General features: G+C 39.2%; 1 protein-coding gene across 5 annotated transcripts in view; it reads right to left on the reverse strand.

Moving 5' to 3' along the window:
* DOCK7 (dedicator of cytokinesis 7) overlaps positions 1 to 20064 on the reverse strand; it is a 229639-nt gene that overhangs the window by 206745 nt on the left and 2830 nt on the right. The gene's annotated exons all lie outside the window — the stretch shown is intronic.

Raw genomic sequence — 20064 nt, forward strand, 5'->3', positions numbered from 1 at the left:
TTACCCTGAATTGAATCAAACTGTACATCTACAGAGAACACTAGACCGGCTGGTACCAAAGGAAGCAATCAGATAAGAACCAGACGGCAGGTCATTATGCACCATAAGTCTTTTCAGCAAATCAGTGTCATGGATAAATAAATAAAGACAGTGGGCTAGGTTTTAGTGTTAAAAAAAAAAAAAAACAGACACATAGATCAATGGAACAGAATAGAGAGCCCAGAAATAGACCCTCAACTCTATGGTCAACTAATCTTCGACAAAGCAGGAAAGAATGTCCAATGGAAAAAAGACAGCCTCTTCAATAAATGGTGTTGGGAAAATTGGACAGCCACATGCAGAAAAATGAAACTGGACCATTTCCTTACACCACACACGAAAATAGACTCAAAATGGATGAAGGACCTCAATGTGAGAAAGGAATCCATCAAAATCCTTGAAGAGAACACAGGCTGCAACCTCTTCGACCTCAGCCGCAGCAACATCTTCCTAGGAACATCGCCAAAGGCAAGGGAAGCAAGGGCAAAAATGAACTATTGGGATTTTATCAAGATCAAGAGCTTTTGCACAGCAAAGGAAACAGTTAACAAAACCAAAAGACAACTGACAGAATGGGAGAAGATATTTGCAAATGACATATCAGATAAAGGGCTAGTGTCCAAAATCTATAAAGAACTTAGCAAACTCAACACCCAAAGAACAAATAATCCACTCAAGAAATGGGCAGAAGACATGAACAGACATTTCTGCAAAGAAGACATCCAGATGGCCAACAGACACATGAAAAAGTGCTCCATATCACTCGGCATCAGGGAAATACAAATCAAAACCACAATGAGGTATCACCTCACACCAGTCAGAATGGCTAAAATTAACAAGTCAGGAAATGACAGATGCTGGCAAGGATGCGGAGAAAGAGGAACCCTCCTACACTACTGGTGGGAATGCAAGCTGGTGCAACCACTCTGGAAAACAACATGGAGGTTCCTCAAAATGTTGAAAATAGAACTACCCTATGACCCAGCAATAGCACTACTAAGTATTTACCCTAAAGATACAAACGTAGTGATCCAAAGGGGCACGTGCACCCGAATGTTTATAGCAGCAATGTCTACAACAGCCAAACTATGGAAAGAAACTAGATGTCCATCAACAGATGAATGGATAAAGAAGATGTGGTATATATACACAATGGAATACTATGCAGCCATCAAAAGAAATGAAATCTTGCCATTTGCAACAACGTGGATGGAACTAGAGGGTATCATGCTTAGCGAAATAAGTCAATCAGAGAAAGACAATTATCATATGATCTCCATAATATGAAGAAGTGGAGATGCAACATGGGGGTTTAAGGGGGTAGGAGAAGAATAAATGAAACAAGATGGGATTGGGAGGGAGACGAACCATAAGTGACTCTTAATCTCACAAAACAGACTGAGGTTGCTGGCGGGGGGGCGTTGGGAAAAGGGGGGGGTGGGGTTATGGACACTGGGGAGGGTATATGCTATGGTAAGTGCTGTGAAGTGTGTAAACCTGGAGATTCACAGACCTGTACCCCTGGGGATAAAAATATATTACAGGTTTATAAAAGAGAAAATAAAGAAAAAAGAAAAGAAAAATAAAAAACAAACAAACAAATAAACAAACAAAAAAGACTTCAGACCAAAAAAAGTACAGTCTATTTAAAAGAAGGGGAAAAAGAAAAAATCTTAAAAGATATAACTAACTATAATGAATGGTTCCTAATTAGATCCTGATTTGAACAAACCAGCTACAAAGGACATTTCTGGGGATAATGAGAAACCTGAACATGGACAGGTATTACATTATTAAGAATTATTGTTTTTTTTTTAATGTGTGATAACAGTATTACAGTAATGCAGGAAATGTCCTTATATCTTAGAGATGCAAATGATGCCAGCAATTTAGCTTTAAACTCTTCAGTTATTATTACTCTACCTAAATGTACAAAACTAGAAAACTAATTATGGAGTACAGGTGAGGCAAGTATTCTTCACAAAGTGTATCATGTCCTCCAGAATGCCCTGCCTGATTATGTGTTTTGTTCCACTCAGGTTAGCTACGCCTCCTCTGTGCTTTCAAAGTACTCATGTGTATCCGTATACACTCAAGGAAACGGAGTTACCAGGGGGCTCATTTAGACAGGCAGCAGACTGGCCAGACTGCTTTTCACCATGAACTAAGAACCTGGACTTGCTGACACAGAGTCTGATTACAGCAGCAGGAAAGTCCAATGCTTATAAATGTTCTCTTTGATATTAGCACATAAATTGCAAAGCAGGTTCTTCTGGAATACTAACACAACCCTCAAATATGCAAGTATGGTGGAAGGGAAAACTTGAAAGTATGATGGAAGGGAAAAGAAACAGTGAAGGACCAAGAACTTGGCTCTCATGTCTGGCACATTCTCATACTTCAGAGGTACCCTTGCAACCTCCTTGAGGAATTAGGGAGAACAAGGCAACTTTACTTCTGGAGTATGCTATGCTGGCTCCTGTTTTGTATAAATGTCTCAAGGCAGGTTAATTTATGCCATTAAAGAAAATGTATAGTCTTTAATTCAACCTGGTAGCACTATCTAAAACTATCTGTTGTGAGGGCGCCTGGGAGGCTCAGTTGGTTAAGCAACTGCCTTGGGCTCAGGTCATGATCCCAGAGTCCCAGGATTGAGTCCCACATCGTGCTCTCAGGTTCATCAGAGTCTGCTTTGCCCTCTGACCTTTTCCCCTCTCATGCTCTCTCTCTCTCTCTCTCAAATAAATAAATGAAATCCAAAAAAGAAAAAAAAAAAAACCTCATTGTGATAACCGAACAATATTATAGACATAGTATCTATCAAATTGTTTTGAAATCTACTTACCTATCTCCTTGAAAGAAACCAAGCAATAAAAGGAGGGACTTCATATACCTTTGCACCCTCTACCAGAATGCCTGGCACATCCTGAGTACTTTAATAAATGTTTTCGAAGCTGAACTGAAAAAATGGGAATAGAGAAAAAAAATCATAATTCTCCCCCAACCCCGGCCCCGGAAAGTAGTTCAGAAAGAATGTTAGAATGGAACAACTGGGGACGCCTGGGTGGCTCAGTTGGTTGGACGACTGCCTTCGGCTCAGGGCGTGATCCTGGAGTCCCAGGATCGAGTCCCACATCAGGCTCCCAGCTCCATGGGGAGTCTGCTTCGCTCTCTGACCTTCTCCTCGCTCATGCTCTCTCTCACTGTCTCTCTCTCTCAAATAAATAAATAAAATCTTTAAAAAAAATAAAAAAAAAGAATGGAACAACTGATGTGAGCTTCTTAAGGACATTAATCTTTATATGCTCAGTATCTGAGACAATGGAGAGAGAGAAAGGAAGAAATGCAGACACAGATACAAGAGTGCAAAGAGAGAAAAGGAGATAGGGCAGAAGGATGAATCTGGAGACTACTCAATATATAAATCTTCCAAATGTCTTTTGTAAGTACAGTTGTTTCTAACTGACTGGGAAAGGCCAAGGAAGTATCCCTTTTTATCTATTATTGTCAAATAGGTAAATATTTGCTAAGGGGAAAAATCTGAATCCACAGAAGAATTCTAAATACATAACCATTTCTGTAAGAGCCTTGCTGACATCAATATCCCATTTATTAAGTGAAACACAGAAACACAATGCTCCCCTATTCTACAAGAAACTCCTTTGAAACAAGATATACGATATGTTTACTTATCTCAAAGCAGTCTGTTATTTAACCTACCTGCAAAGGCTGGTTCCAGAACTATGTTCAAACTCTACAATTATGTAAGTAAAGTTATTACAAGTAGCAGAGAAATAAGATTGTCCAACATAGAGGAAAGACAAAGAAAATAAATCTATAAAGGAAGATATCTTTTTTTTTTTTTTTAAGTAGACTTCACACTCAATGTGGGGCTTGAACTCACAACCCTGAGATCAAAAGTCATATTCTCTACTGACTGAGCCAGCCAGGTGTCCCAGGAAGACATCTTTTAAAAAGTAAACAAAAGGAGAATCACAGAGTCCTGGGATAGAGCCCTGCATAGAGCCCTGCATCCTCCACTCTCTCTGCCCGCTGCTCTGCCTACTTGTGACCTCCGTCTCTGTGAAATAAATAAATAACATCTTAAAAAAAAAAAAAAGTAAACAAAAGGAATATATACCTGGCATTAAAAAATTCAAACCTCACGAAGAGGTAAAAACAAGAAATACATCTCTCTACCATCACCTATCCCCAGTCCTATTTCCTAAATGTAACCCCTTACTATTTTATCAGGTAGCCTTCAAGAAAAATGTGTCTACTTTTTAATATTCATATGTGACATCATACAATAAAAAAAACTTTTCTAGTTTAGTTCTAGACTTAATATATCTTGGGAATCACTCCATATCAGCACATAAAATTAATAATCCTCTAGCAATATTTATCAAGCATTTACAACTTATATGTCAGATACTGTATAATATGTTGGATTTGTTATACCCCATTTAATCCTCAGAAAAACTCTGTGAAGTAGGCATTATATTAGAATCTTAAAGTATCAAGAGGTTCAGTTCAGATAACTAATAAGGAATAGAGCCAAGATCTGAACATAGAATCCCCACTCTTAAAAACTGCTCTCCAGCTTTCGATCTGCTCTGAGTTTAGAACATGGGTGAACCAGAACATATTTAACCAGCAGTCTCTATTAGTAGACATTTAGGCTATTTCTAGATTTGTAAAGATTATGACTGGAATGCAAGCTCCAAGAGAAATTTTTGTCTAAATCTAGAATTATGAATGGTCTTTATTTTTTCTTTTGGGCCTTCTGTATTCCAAATTTTCTGCAGCACCATATATTATGTTACAGTCAGAAAAAAACCCCGATATTTTTAGATAAACTTCAAAAATAAAGTAACTTTTCCAAGCTTATGAAAAATAGAGAGACAGAGTTTGAATTCAGATCCATAAAACTCCTAAGGCCTCTTTCCTTAGAAGCAAGTTTCCAAAGGTAAATGATTCTAGCTACAGTTCATATTAATGAGCTCTCTGTTCTTGAAAACCTAGCCTATGAGGTCAACTAAAGATACTCAGTGAAAATGTCTAGTGTATACACTAACATATTAATAGGAACACTGTAATTACAACCACCACCACTGTTATGATCTGTTTCCTATCTTTCTGGGATGGCTAAATAAAACTTTCTTCTGAGTCCCTGTCACTTGTTAAATTCTTTAAGAATTCAGGTTCACAATGGGCCAGAAGCCACTAAAGGCCTAAGAAACAAAAACACAGAGAGGATGATTTGTGAAACCAAAGAACAGAAACAGTCTTTCTATATAACACACTTAACATTTAAGACATAATCCCTTTTTGGGAAGGATAAAGAGAAAAAGATGTCGATGACTCATGTATCCCATCTGACACAATTCTGGAATAACATTTTAGTCAAAGATTTAGAAAGCTGTAAGAAAGAGACGTGGATATCTCCATCACTCTGATCTAAAGCATCCTACCATATCTCAATTTCCTCAACAAAATCTTGGTAATAACATTGTTCCCAGTTCATGGAACATATTAACTTAAAACTACAGAAAAAAAGAATTTAAAAATTTAGCATTTGGAAAAATTAAAACTGATCTGAAATTGCCAACCCAAATGAAAACTGGAAGGGAGAGAAAACCTCTTACTATAAAAAGTCAATATTCCCAAAAGGAGATAAATTTATCTTCAATTCCACCCTACTTCATAAAAAAAGCACCAGAATCTCCCACAAACATACAAATTATATCTTGTATACAATTAGTTGCTAAGTCCTGTTCATTCTAACTCTGATATAATTCTCAAATCTTTGTCTTCTCCTTCCCTTTACCACAGCATCTGCCTACAAACAGCAGCATACTTAAGGGTGAAAGTCTGAATGCTTTTCTCCTTAGACTGGGGAGAAAGCAAGAATGTCTGCTCTTACTATTCAACACTGTACTAGAGGTTCTAGCTAGTGCACCAGAAGGAAGGAAGGAAAGAAATGGAAACAGGGGTGCCTTGGTGGCTCAGTGGGTTAAAGCATCTGCCTTCGGCTCAGGTCATGATCCTAGGGTCCTGGGATCGAGCCCTGCATCGGGCTCTCCTGCTCAGTGAGGAGCCTGCTTCTTCTCTTTCTCTCTCTCTCTCTGCCTATTTGTGATTGCTGTTGTCAAATAAATAAATAATTTAAAAATCTTTTTTAAAAAATTTTTTTAATTTTTTTAAAGATTTTATTTTTATTTATTTGAGAGAGAGACAGTGAGAGAGAGCATGAGTGAGGAGAAGGTCAGAGGGAGAAGCAGACTCCCCATGGAGCTGGGAGCCCGATGCAGGACTCGATCCCGGAACTCCGGGATCATGACCTGAGCCGAAGGCAGTCATCCAACCAACTGAGCCACCCAGGCGTCCCTAAAAAATTTTAAAAAAAAAAGAAATGGAAACAAACTAAGGGCAATTCAGATGGAAAAGGAAGAAATAAACCTCTTTATTCACAGACAACATGATCCTGTAAGCAGAAAAACCTAAGGAATCCACAAAAAAACTACTAGAACTAGTAAGTTCAGCAAAGGCAGAGGATGTAAGTTCAAAATCAACTATATCTCTATATACTAGCAACAAAATATCAAAAATAATTTTTCAATTCCACCATGATAACATCAGAAACAATACTTAGAAACAGATTTAACAAAAGAAGTACAAGACTGGGGCACCTGGGTGGCTCAGTCAGTTAAGTGTCTGCCTCTAGCTCAGGTCATGATCCTGGTTCCTGGGATCAAGCCCTGCATCAGGCTCCTTGCCCAGTGGAGAGCCTGCTTTTCTCCTTCTCCCACTCCTCCTGCTTATGTTCCCTCTCTCAGTCAAATAAATAAATAAAATTTCTGTCAAATAAATAAATAAAATTTCTGTCAAATAAATAAATAAAATCTGTAAAAAAAAAAAAAGATATGGTATTAGTATTAAGAATAGACACATAGTTCAACGAAACAGAATTGAGTATGAAAAACTAAAGACATTTATGGTCACCTGATTTTTGAAGGTACCAAGACAATTCAACCAGACAAGAATAGCCTCTGCAACAAAGAATGTTGCAACAGAACAGTCACATGCAAAGATGAATATAAAGACTTTTTTTATTTTTAAGTAACCTCTAGACTCAATGTGGGGCTTGAACTCACAACCCCAAGGTCAAAAGTTGCATGCTCCACTGACTGAGTCAGCCAGGCGCCCCATGAAAAATGAATTTAGATCTTCATCTCACATTATGCACAAAAATCAATGCAAATGGATCATTAACCTAAAGTAAGAGCCAAACTATAAAAACTTCAGAAGAAAACAGAGAAGAAAATCTTGATCATGAATTAAGCAGTTTTAGAGAATAAAAACAAACTCATGATATACAAAAGAAAAAAAAAGATGTACTGGACTTTATCATAATTTAAAATCTCTGTGATTCAAACTTCACCATTAAGAAAATTAAAAAACAAAGCAGACAGGGAGAAAATATTTATAATTCATATATCTAATAAAAGACTTGTGTTCTGAACATAAAAAAAAACACTCCTACAATTCAAAAAGAAGATAAATAACACAATTTATAAATGAGCAAAGGATAGGAACAGAAATTTTACCAAAGAAGATATGCGAATGGCCAATAAGCACAAGAAAAACCATCACAAATCATTAGGGAAATGCAAATCAAAACCAAAATGAAATGCCACTTCACACTCATTAGACTGCCTACAGTCAAAAAGAAAACAATTAACAAGTGTTACCAGGATGTGGACAAGAGTGAAGGCTCATACATTGCTGATGGAAATGTAAAATGGTGTAGCTGCTGTGGAAGTTTCCCAATTCCTTAAAAAATTCAACAGAGGGGCACCTGGGTGGCTCAGTTTAAGTGTCTGCCTTTGGCTCAGGTCATAATCCTAGGGTCCTGAGATCGAGTCCCACATTGGGGTCCCTCCTGAGTAGGGAGTCTGCTTCTCCTTCTCCCTCTACTTCTCTCCCCTGCTCATGTTTTCTTTCTTTTTTTTTTTTTTTAAGAATTTATTTATTCATTTGACAGAGAGAGATCACAAGTAGACAGAGAGGCAGGCAGAGAGAGAGAGGAGAAAGCAGGCTCCCTGCTGAGCAGAGAGCCCAATGTGGGACTCGATCCCAGGACCCTGGGATCATGACCTGAGCCGAAGGCAGTGGCTTAACCCACTGAGCCACCCAGGCGCCCCTCATGTTTTCTTTCTTAAAAAAAATAATAAAATTTAAAAAAAAAAAAACTTTAAAAAAATTCAACATAAAATACCAGATGACCCAGCAATTCCTTTCCTAGGAATATACTCACAAGAAATGAAAACAGGTGTTCAAAAAAAAAAAGCTGTGCATGAATGTTCATAGCAGCACTATTCACAATGTCCAAAAGGTAGAATAATCTAAATGAACGTCACCTGATGAACAAATAAATATGTACTACAAACTTGCGATGGAGTATTATTCAGCCATTAAAAGGAGTAAAGTACTGATAAATTCCACACCATGGATGAAACATGGCAATGTTATGCTAAGTGAAGGAAGCCAGGCACAAAGGGCTTCATACGTTCAGAAAAGGCAAATGTTGAGAGAGACAGACAGAAAGTACAGTAGTTGTTGCCCAGGACTTGGGCTGGGAATAGAGAATAAATGGCTACAAGGTATCTGGGGAGGTGCTGGAAATGCTCTAAAACTGGATTGAGGGTGATGGCTTCGCAACTTTGTAAATTTACTAAAAATCATCAAATAGTACACTTAAAATGAATTAATTTAGGGGCGCTGGGTAGCTCAGATGGTTAAGCATCTGCCTTCGGCTCAGGTCAAGATCCCAGGGTCCTGGGATCGAGTCGTTCATAAGGCTCCCTGATCGGTAAGGAGTCAGCTTCTCCCTCTCCCTCTACTGCTCCCCCTGCTTGTGCTCTCCCACTCTATCAAATAAATAAATAACATCTTAAAAAAAAAATGTAGGGGCCTGGGTGGCTCAGTCATTAAGCATGTACCTAGGCTCAGGTCATGATCCAGGGACCCAGGATGGAACCCTGCATCGGGCTCCCTGCTTGGTGGGGAACCTGATTCTCCCTCTCCCCACTCCCCTGCTTGTTTCCTGTCTCACTGTACCTCTCTCTGTCAGATAAATAAATTAAATCTTTTTAAAATAAATTTTTTAAAGTTTTAATGAATTAATTTATGGTATATAAAGTATGCCTCAATAAAGTTGTCTTTAAAAAAAAAAAAGAGAGAGCCTGCCTAAAGCTGTAACTGCTCTACGAGGGTGAGAGAAAAGAAATTGCTTTCCAGTCAGAGAAAGAATGTGAAGACAGGAAAAGAGGAGAGCCAAAGTAGAGTCTTAAAGAAAGTCTTGCACCCTTAGCCTCCTTACCCCAATCCCTCATCTTCAGCAAAGTTTATTAAAATCATTAAATGGCTGATGAGTGCAGTTTTCTGGTCACAGAGGACAAATGACAAACACCTCATGATGCTGCAGAACCACAACAGAGAGAAGCCTGGGAAAGCCAGAGGGTGGAAACCAAGCCAACTGCCCATGAGGGCTGAGCTGCCACTAAGATCAGAGCTAAACTTAAAGTTAAGGAACAGGGATCCACAGTTGCTTCCCATTACATTGCTTTTCTTTATATTTTTGTATTCGCCAGTTACATTTCAATTTTAACAGGTAGTACAACTAACTATATTGCTATATATTTAAATAATTACAGTGAGGCTGAGCAAATTACAATGACCAATCTTAAAGAATACCAGTTGTTCTGGTGTGACCAGAATTTGCCCTCCCCCTCTTTCTTTTGGTTAGAAACCTCTTCTTTTTGGCAAGGAACTCATTACTTGAGACTGGCTGGGGATGACACCATCACATCTGTCCTCTAGCCTTGGAGAATGACATGCTACACAAGAACAGCCAACATCCCCACTGACCCTAAACACTGTAATTGGTTCAAGCAGGAACATGTGACACGAGCCAAACTAAATGGTAAGATTTGAGCCTGGGGCTGTCAACTCTCATCGCAACCATTTAGTGGGAAATCTATCAAAGACATGAAGAGGCTGTTCATACCCTCTGTATCCTGGCACCTGATGTACTCAGTTGTAAGCAAATTAATCTAAATGGTGTTTCTGTCAGATGCAACCAAAAAGTCCCCTCCGTAAAAAGCCACTGGAAAAAGTAGTGACACATTAGATGCTTGCGAAAGCATATGATCAACCGAGAAGTGAAGGAAAGTTCACTCTCTCAGGAGATGGAGCTGACTAATGGAAAACAGGATGCAAGACAAAAGCAGGTAGATAAATCTTCTTCCAGACTCCTATCTACTGACTGGAGAAACTGTTCCTACGTCCAAAGATACCTGCCAAACGGTCCCTCCCCAGCGCCTCGTGAACAGTGGCCAAGAAGATAAGGTATCACCTTACATTGTTTCCCATCTCTGCCTCACTTCCCTTTTCTCTGGCTGCACAAGGATTATGCCTTCCAGATAAACCCTCAACTCTTGATCCTTGATTCAGTCTCTGTTCTCTAGGCAACTCAGATTAAAAGGGTGTCTACAAAAAAACTTAAAGCAACCCTTAGGCTTAAAGAAGTTAAGAAACATAAAAAGCTTTCCCTCTGAGGTCATCAGCAAAATGAGGATGCTCAGTATTAGTACAACGTTAAACAGAAATGGTAATCTCGACCATTCTCTTACACCGTACACAAAGATCAACTCAAAATGGATAAAAGACCTCAACGTGAGACAGGAATCTATCAGAATCTTAGAGGAGAATATAGGCAGTAATCTCTTCGATATCGGCCACAGCAACTTCTTTCAAGATACGTCTCCAAAGGCAAAGGAAACAAAAGCGAAAATAAACTTCTGGGACTTCATCAAAATCAAAAGCTTCTGCACAGCAAAGGAAACAGTCAAAAAAACAAAGAGGCAACCCACGGAATGGGAGAAGATATTTGCAAATGACAGTACAGACAAAAGGTTGATATCCAGGATCTATAATGAACTCCTCAAACTCAACCCACACGAAACAGACAAACACATCGAAAAATGGGCAGAAGATATGAACAGACACTTCTCCAATCAAGAAATACAAATGGCTATCAGACACATGAAAAAATGCTCATCATCATTAGCCCTCAGGGAGATTCAAATTAAAACCACATTGAGATATCACCTTACACCAGTTAGAATGGCCAAAATTAACAAAACAGGAAACAACATGTGTTGGAGAGGATGTGGAGAAAGGGGAACCCTCTTACACTGTTGGTGGGAATGCAAGTTGGTACAGCCTCTTTGGAGAACAGTGTGGAGATTCCTCAAGAAATTAAAAATAGAGCTTCCCTACGACCCTGCAATTGCACTCCTGGGTATTTACCCCAAAGATACAGATGTCGTGAAAAGAAGGGCCATCTGTACCCCAATGTTTATAGCAGCAATGGCCACAGTCGCCAAACTATGGAAAGAACCAAGATGCCCTTCAACGGATGAATGGATAAGGAAGATGTGGTCCATATACACTATGGAGTATTATGCCTCCATCAGAAAGGACGAATATCCAACTTTTGTAGCAACATGGACGGGACTGGAAGAGATTATGCTGAGTGAAATCAGTCAAGCAGAGAGAGTCAATTATCATATGGTTTCACTCATTTGTGGAGCATAACCAATAGCATGGAGGACAAGGGGCGTTAGAGAGTAGTAGGGAATTTGGGTAAATTGGAAGGGGAGGTGAACCATGAGAGACTATGGACTCTGAAAAACAGTCTGAGGGGTTTGAAGTGGCGGGGGGGTGGGAGGTTGGGGTACCAGGTGGTGGGTATTATAGAGGGCACAGCTTGCATGGAGCACTGGGTGTGGTGAAAAAATAATGAACACTGTTTTTCTGAAAATAAATAAATTGGGAAAAAAAAAAAAAAAAAAAGAAATGGTAATAATCTACATAGTAATACAAGATAACCGTCCACAGAACAAGACAAAACTGTAAGGTTTGGGGGCGCCTGGGTGGCTCAGTGGGTTAAGCCGCTGCCTTCAGCTCAGGTCATGATCTCGGGGTCCTGGGATCGAGTCCCGCATTGGGCTCTCTGCTCAGCGGGGAGCCTGCTTCCTCCTCTCTCTCTGCCTGCCTCTCTGCCTACTTGTGATCTCTCTCTGTCAAATAAATAAATAAAATCTTTAAAAAAAAAAAAAACTGTAAGGTTTGGAAGGGTAGAAACAAAAATTCATGATATCCAGATGACACAGAAAATGCAAAATTCATGGATACATCTTTTAAATAACTTTCAGGTTTCACTTTATTTATTTATTTTTAAGATTTTATTTATTTATTTGTCAGAGAGAGAGCACAAGCAGGGGAGCAGCAGGCAGGGGGAGATTCAAGCACCCTGCTGAGCAAGGAGACCTATGTGGGACTCAGTCCCATGGCCTGGGATCAGGACCTAAGCCAAAGGCAGAGAGATGCTTATTAACCTACTGAGCTACTCAGGTGTCCGCCACAGACACATTTTTAGAATTGACATGAGTTTAGCAAGGTATATAGCTGGAGAAAAAATGGTTATATACCTAGAAAGGATATGCATGAATCTTACAGAGAAAATTTTATAAACTTTTGTTGTACGAGATAAAGACCTAAGTAGGGGCGCCTGGGTGGCTCAGTGGATTAAGCTGCTGCCTTCGGCTCAGGTCATGATCTCAGTGTCCTGGGATCGAGCCCCGCATCGGGCTCTTTGCTTGGCGGGAGCCTGCTTCTCTCTCTCTCTCTCTGCCTGACTCTCCGCCTGCTTGTGATCTCTCTCTCTGTCAGATAAATAAATAAAATCTTTAAAAAAAAAAAAAAGACCTAAGTAAACAAAGAGATACACCATGATCAAGGCTTAAAAACTCAATATTATAATACAAAATTATTTATTATTATTATTATTTATTATTATTAGGACATCATTTCTCTACAAAACTGATATATAGAGTCAAGGTAATCCCAACCAAATTTGAATAGGACTTGGGGATTTTTTGTTTGCTTTTTGATAGATTCTAAAAATATTCAAGGAAATTCAAAGGGCTAAGAGAAGTTAAGACACTTTCTTTAATGATTAGGGAAGTTAATTATTCTACCAAATTCCAAGACTTATGATAATTAAAATTGTTTATACGGGTGCCTGGGTGGCTCAGTGGGTTAAAGCCTCTGCCTTCTGCTCAGGTCATGATCCTGGGGTCCTGGGATCGAGTCCCACATCGGGCTTTCTGCTCAGCAGGAAGCTTGCTTCCCTTCCTCCCTCTCTGCCTGCCTCTCTGCCTACTTGTGATCTCTGCCTGTCAAATAAATAAATAAAATCTTAAATAAATAAATAAAATTGTTTATAATTGGTGAAAATATGTATAACCAAACCAATGGAACAAAAGAGAGAACCCAGACAAAGACCCACAAATGAGGACTCACAATCTATAATAGAGGTGGCAGGGCAGGTCAATGAGGAAAGGACAATCTATTTGGAAAAAAATTAATATTTCACACCATACACATATCAAGTCCAGGTGGAATATAAAGGATGCAACTATAAGGTTAATACAGATGAATATCTTAATGACCATAGGGTAGGAAAATATTCCTCAAACAAGGTGCACCTGAGTGGCTCAGTCGTTAAGGCATCTGCCTTTGGCTTAGGTCATGATCTAGGGTTCTGGGATCAAGCCCCACATCAGGCTCCCTGCTCGGCAGAGAGTCGGCTTCTCCCTCTTACACTTCCCCTGCTTTAGGTCCCTCTCTGCTATCTCTCTCTCTCGTCAAGTGAATAAATAAAATCTTAAAAAAAAAAATTCTTTAAACAAGACCTCAAAAGTATTAATCATTAAAAAAGAGAGAAAGAGAGAAACTGATAAAAATATATTCAAACTGAGAACTTAGGGGCTCCTGGGTGGTTGTTGATTTAGCATCTGCCTCTGGCTCAGGTCATGATCCCAGGATCCTGGGATACTTCTTCTCCCTCGGTCATTGCCCCTGTTGTTACTCCTAGTTCTCTCTATCTATCCATCAAATAAATAAATAAAATCTTTGAGAAAATAAAAAAAAACTGAGAACTTAGTTGGAGTGCCTGGGTAGCTTAGTCTGTTGAGTATTCAACTCTTGATTTCGGCTCAGGTCACAATCTTAGGGTCGTGAGATGGAGCCCCAAGCCAGGTTCCATGCTCAGCATGGATCCTGCTTGAGATTCTTTCTCTCCCTCTCCCCGCACTCTCTTGCTCTCTCTAAAAAAGAAAACTGAGAACTTAGTTTTCAAAAGACCCCATAAGGGCGCCTGGGTAGCTCAGCAGGTTAAGCCTCTGCCTTTGGCTCAGATCATGATCTCAGGATCCAGCGATGGAGCCCGCATCGGGCTCTCTGCTCAGCAGGGAGCCTGCTTCCTTCTCTCTCTCCTACTGCCTCTCTGCCTACTTGTGATCTATCTCTCTCTGTCCAATAAATAAATAAAATCTTTTAAAAAATTAAAAAAAAAAATTTTAAAGACTCCATAAAAAGAATTTTTTAAAAAACCACAGGTGGGTTCCTGGGTGGCTCAGTGGGTTAAGCCTCTGCCTTCGGCTCAGATCATGATCTCAGGGTCCTGGGATCGAGTCCCGCATCGGGCTCTCTGCTCAGCAGGGAACCTGCTTCCTCCTCTCTCTCTGCCGGCCTCTCTGCCTACTTGTGATCTCTCTCTGTAAAATAAATAAATAAAATATTTTTAAAAAATTAAAAATAAAATAAATAAAGAAATAAATAACCACACAGTGAGTAAAGATATTTGCAACACATAGTATCATTCAATGGGTTCATACACTGAATATATATAAAGTACTCAAACAAATCAATAAGAAAAAGAGTAATACAAAGGAAAAACGGGGAAGAATGCAAAAGATTTAAATAGGCAACTTATAAGAGTATATTCATATAGTCAATACCCATACAAAACAGAGCTCAATCTCAACAGTAATCAAGTAAATACAAATCAAGACTTTTATAATAACATAGCATCATGCATGCATCCATCAGATTGGCAAAAATGACACAGCTGGCAGTACAAGTGATGTCAGCTAGGTACAGCAACAATACTATGGGAGTGTATATTTCTTCAGCTATCTAAGAAAACAGTTTGGTATTACCTAATAAACTCCATGATAAATAAAAGTGCTATGAGGAGCAACAAAGAATACCTAAGGACCAGCAATCTCATATCTGAGTATACGTAGAGAAATTCATGCATATGCATATCCAAATATATGTACAGGTGTGTTCACAGAACATTGTTTCTAATAGCCAAAAACTAGAAACAATCAAAATGCCCATCTACTGCAGAATGGAAAATCATGGTATATTTATATAATGAAATAATATAAAGAAAAAAGAATGAATTCCAACTACTTGTAATATTATGAATGAATCTCACAGATTAATTCTGAACAAAAGCAAGACAAAAGAAACACAATATCCAGTATGATTATAGTCAAATGAATTAAAAAAACAGAAAAAATGCTTTTACTTAGAAATGCACTCATAGGGCGCCTGGGTGGCTCAGTGGGTTAAGCCGCTGCCTTCAGCTCAGGTCATGATCTCAGGGTCCTGGGATCGAGTCCCGCATCGGGCTCTCTGCTCAGCAGGGAGCCTGCTTCCTCCTCTCTCTCTCTGCCTGCCTCTCTGCCTACTTGTGATCTCTCTCTCTCTCTCTCTCTGTCAAATAAATAAATAAATAACCTTTAAAAAAAAAAAAAAAAAAGAAATGCACTCATAGGTGAAAAGAATAGAAAAAATCAAGGAAATGGGGTGGCCTGGGTGGCTCAGTAGTTAAGCATCTGATCTCAGGGGCAGGGTGGGGGGTCTGCTTGTCCCTCTCCCTCTCTGCCTCTGCTCCTCCCTGGCTTGTCTCTCTCTAAAATAAATAAATAAAATCTTAAAAAAGAAAACCAAGGAAATGGTTATCCCAAAAGTAAAGGCAGTGGATTGGAATGGTCCGCAGAAAAGGGTAAGATTTAGAAAAAAGAAAGGATAGATCAAAAAGAAAAAACAACGTGCAGTTACAGATCTGGAAATGAGCAGAGCATTTGTGAGGGTACAAGGAAAATGTTCGACTGATTGGTCCAAAATGTAAGCTAGCGAATAAATCAACAAGAGAAGGACCAGATTCTAGATGACTTCAAAATGCAAGCAAGAGTTTGGGTTTAACACTGTTGGAAGCTACTATAATATTCTTGAACAAAAGAAAGCCATGATAAAAGCTGTATTTTAGGGGCGCCTGGGTGGCTCAGTGGGTTAGGCCGCTGCCTTCGGCTCAGGTCATGATCTCAGGGTCCTGGGATCGAGCCCCGCATCGGGCTCTCTGCTCAGCAGGGAGCCTGCTTTCTCCTCTCTCTCTGCCTGCCTCTCTGCCTGCTTGTGATCTCTGTCTGTCAAATAAATAAATAAAATCTTTAAAAAAAAAAAAAAAGCTGTATTTTAGGGAGATTTCATTTGTAACACATTTGAATTACAAGAGATAAGAGACTAGATCAGCTCTGGCCCACTGAGGTCATCTAGAAGCAAGATAATAAAAGATGCTCCAATGAAGCAGGGTAGCATTCTTTCAAACAATCTTTTTTTTTTTTTTAATAATTTATTTATTTATTTGACAGAGATCACAAGTAGGCAGAGAGGCAGGTAGGGGGCGGGGCCCAGGTAAGGGAGCAGGCTCCCTGCTGAGCAGAGAGCCCAAAGTGAAGCTTGATCCCAGGACCCTGAGACCATGACCTGAGCCAAAGGCAGAGGCTTTAACACACTGAGCCACCCAGGCGCCCTCAAACAAATTTTACATGTCCAGTTTACAAAAGACTCTGTATCTGACACTAGATATAAAAAGACACAGAACAGTCATCAAAGACCTCTGAAAAGCAGTATAAAGTAGGGGGGAAATGGCACGGAGGATGAGGGCAAGAAAAATTAAAAAGACAAAACCCAAAAAACAGCAGCTCATGAAATGAGTGATGAAGAAAAAAAGTCAAAGGCTCCTAATCTCCAGGCATTCCATAATTCAAGTACACATAAAGTACCATGGGAAGCACAGCCATATGGTCCAAGGACTGACGAGAACAAGCACAAAGTGGTTGGGACTGCACCACATACATGTGAGAAATGGGACTAGAAGAAAGGAATGACTGGTTGGCAGCTAAAAATGCAGAAGATTCAATAGTTCTTTGTTTTATGATGAAAAAGGCATAATAAGTCTTATGCGTTAAGGGAAACATCCATAAAAAGAAACATATTGAAGATGCTAGAAAGGAAAGGAAAAATTATGAGATCAAGGTTCTGAGGGAGGCAGCAAGGTAACAGGATACAAAGGACGAAAAAAATTGGTAAACTTTAGGGAAGGGATACTTCACAGGCTCAGGAGAAGATGCCTAAGTGATATACAGGAACGTGCTGAGGTTATCATGAACTCATGTTAGATGATCCAGAACTTTTCGTAAAAGATGGGATAGGAAAACAAAGATGTTAGTAAGAGAAATGATTTAGAGTAAACCTCATTGCAAATGAGAAGATATTCATTATTAATAGTTCAGCTCTGCACTGTTCTGCTCTCTCTCTCAGGGGCAAGAAACAGGTTAGACATTCAGCATTGAGAGTTCGTGAGATGAGTACAACAAAAGGCCAAAGTGATGAAAAAGGGAGCACTGAAGTAGATGATATTATGTGGGTAGAATTTATTTAATAATGAAGTGAAGAAAGTAGACTGGAAGACTTAGCCTATACAGCCAGAGTTATGCACAGATTCAAAACTTAAAAAAAGAGATAGAGCTTATAAATAAGACTATGTCCCGGATTTTCCTCAAAAATAAAAATCTGATGCAAGCCTTTCACTAAATTCTGCTTCTTAGGCAACAAAATGATACCAAATTAACAAAGGAAAGATTAAGTAGGTAAGAAATAACTTTGGGGATGCTAATGGTAGCACTGTTAGAAAATGTGGAACTAACCCAGAAAATATTTTGCAGAAAGAAATACAGTATATATAGTACAGAAAGAATACAGAAATAAAAAAAGTGTAAGATCTGAAATCAGAGAATTGGGGACTGAGTCCCAATATGAGCAAATAATTTCATGAGATGTAGGTCTCAGTTCCTCATCTGGATTATGGGAATAATAATCATTGTAAATAATATAGGAATAATAATAGCAACACTAACATCTGTTGAATGCTTATTATGTTTCAGGCACAGTTTAAGTGTTTTAAATGTATTAACTTATTTAATCTTCATGATGACAAAGAGACATTTTTATCCCCATTTTACTGAAGAGAAAACTGAAACAGGGGGATTAGAGCAACTGCCCAGAACTATATAGCTATTATGTGGTATAGGCAGAATTTCAATCCATGCAATATGACCTGAGGTCTACATTCTTTACTATGTTCTTCTGCCTCTCTAGGTAATAAAGATGAGAATGTAGTAAAAAGTGTTTTAAGTATATCCAAATGTTCATCATTACTGCTGAGTATCTGGTAACAGGACAAAATAATCCAAACAAAACCATTAATCTACAATCAACACTCCACAAATTATACCTATCATATGCTATGGTGTGATTAAAAAAGGGGTAATTAGCAATAAATATGCCTTGTCCTCCAAAAGTAGGGTTAACAAACAAGTGGCAATAACTGTTATGAACAAAATACACGTGCTGCTTTTCCATGATGAGCTCAGTACAACCGGTGAAAAAATAAAGAGCTTTGGGGCACATAGGTGGCACAGTGGGTTAAGCTTCAGACTCTTGGTTTCGGATCAGGTCCCTGATCTCAGGGTCCTGAGATGGAGTCCAGCATAGGACTCCAGCTCAGTGCAGTGTCTGCTGAAGGTTCCCTCTCCCAGGGGTGCCTGGGTGGCTCAGTGGGTTAAAGCCTCTGCCTTCTGCTCAGGTCGTGATCCCAGCATCCCGGGATCAAGCCCTACAGTCCTGGGATCAAGCCCTACATCGGGCTCTCTGCTCAGCAGGAAGCCGGCTTCTCTCTCTCTCTCTCTCTGCCTGCCTCCCTGCCTACTTGTGATCTCTGTCAAATAAATAAATAAAATCTTTAAAAAAAAAAAAAATTCCCTCTCCCAGCCTCTCCCCCACCAAAGTAAATAAATCAATCTTTTTTTAAATCTAAAAAATAAGAAGTTTGAGAAATCACTAAATCATGGCCTCAAAAAGTAACAGCACTAAATACAAAGGGTTAGGAAATGACTGAGCCAAAAAGAAATCAGTGTAATCTTTTAAAAGTAAGGTATGGGGACAACCATAAAGCTTTAAAAGGAAAAAAATAGGGTTTCAAATAGCAACAGGCTACTCACAGAGCAACAAATTTCATATATGCACATCACAAAAAGACTTAACACTTCCAAAGAAAGGTCCTACACCACATTATAAATATTGTAACAATAAAAAATAATTGATGCTGGACCTTTATGTAGAAAACACTGTTCTAAGCACTTTACTGGAACCGACTTTTTAATTCTAATAACAACACTGTAAGGTAGGTCCTGCTATTATCCCCAGTTTATAGATAGGGAAAATGAGGCAGAAGTGAGGTAAAGTAACTTGCCCAAGTTTATTCAATGAAGGCCAGCGCTAGGATGTCAACTCCAAGCATTTTATCCCCAGAGTATGTGCTATACTTCCTCTAGTAGGAAACTAAGAAGCAGAAGAAGAATTTATTCAGAAGTATTATTCAGCCAGAGTACCTGGGTAGCTAGTCTGGCTGAGGTCTGCCTTCAACTCAAGTTATGATCAAGCACCTGGGATCAAGCACCACCTTGGGCTCCCTGCCCAGTGGAGCCTGCTTCTCCCTCTCCCTTCGGCCCTCCCCTCACCCTCCTACCACAACCCCCTCCCCTGCTCGTGCTCTCTCACAAATAAATAAATAAAAGTATTACTTGGCCATATTTGATAACAAGAATGAAAATACCTTTCAATTACAGTAATTCATCATCTATAACAATTCTGTCCTTGGTCTTTCCTCCAAATTAATCTGCACATTCGTCCCATACT

Source organism: Neovison vison, chromosome 2, assembly GCF_020171115.1.
Source record: "Neovison vison isolate M4711 chromosome 2, ASM_NN_V1, whole genome shotgun sequence".
NCBI lineage: Eukaryota > Metazoa > Chordata > Mammalia > Carnivora > Mustelidae > Neogale > Neogale vison.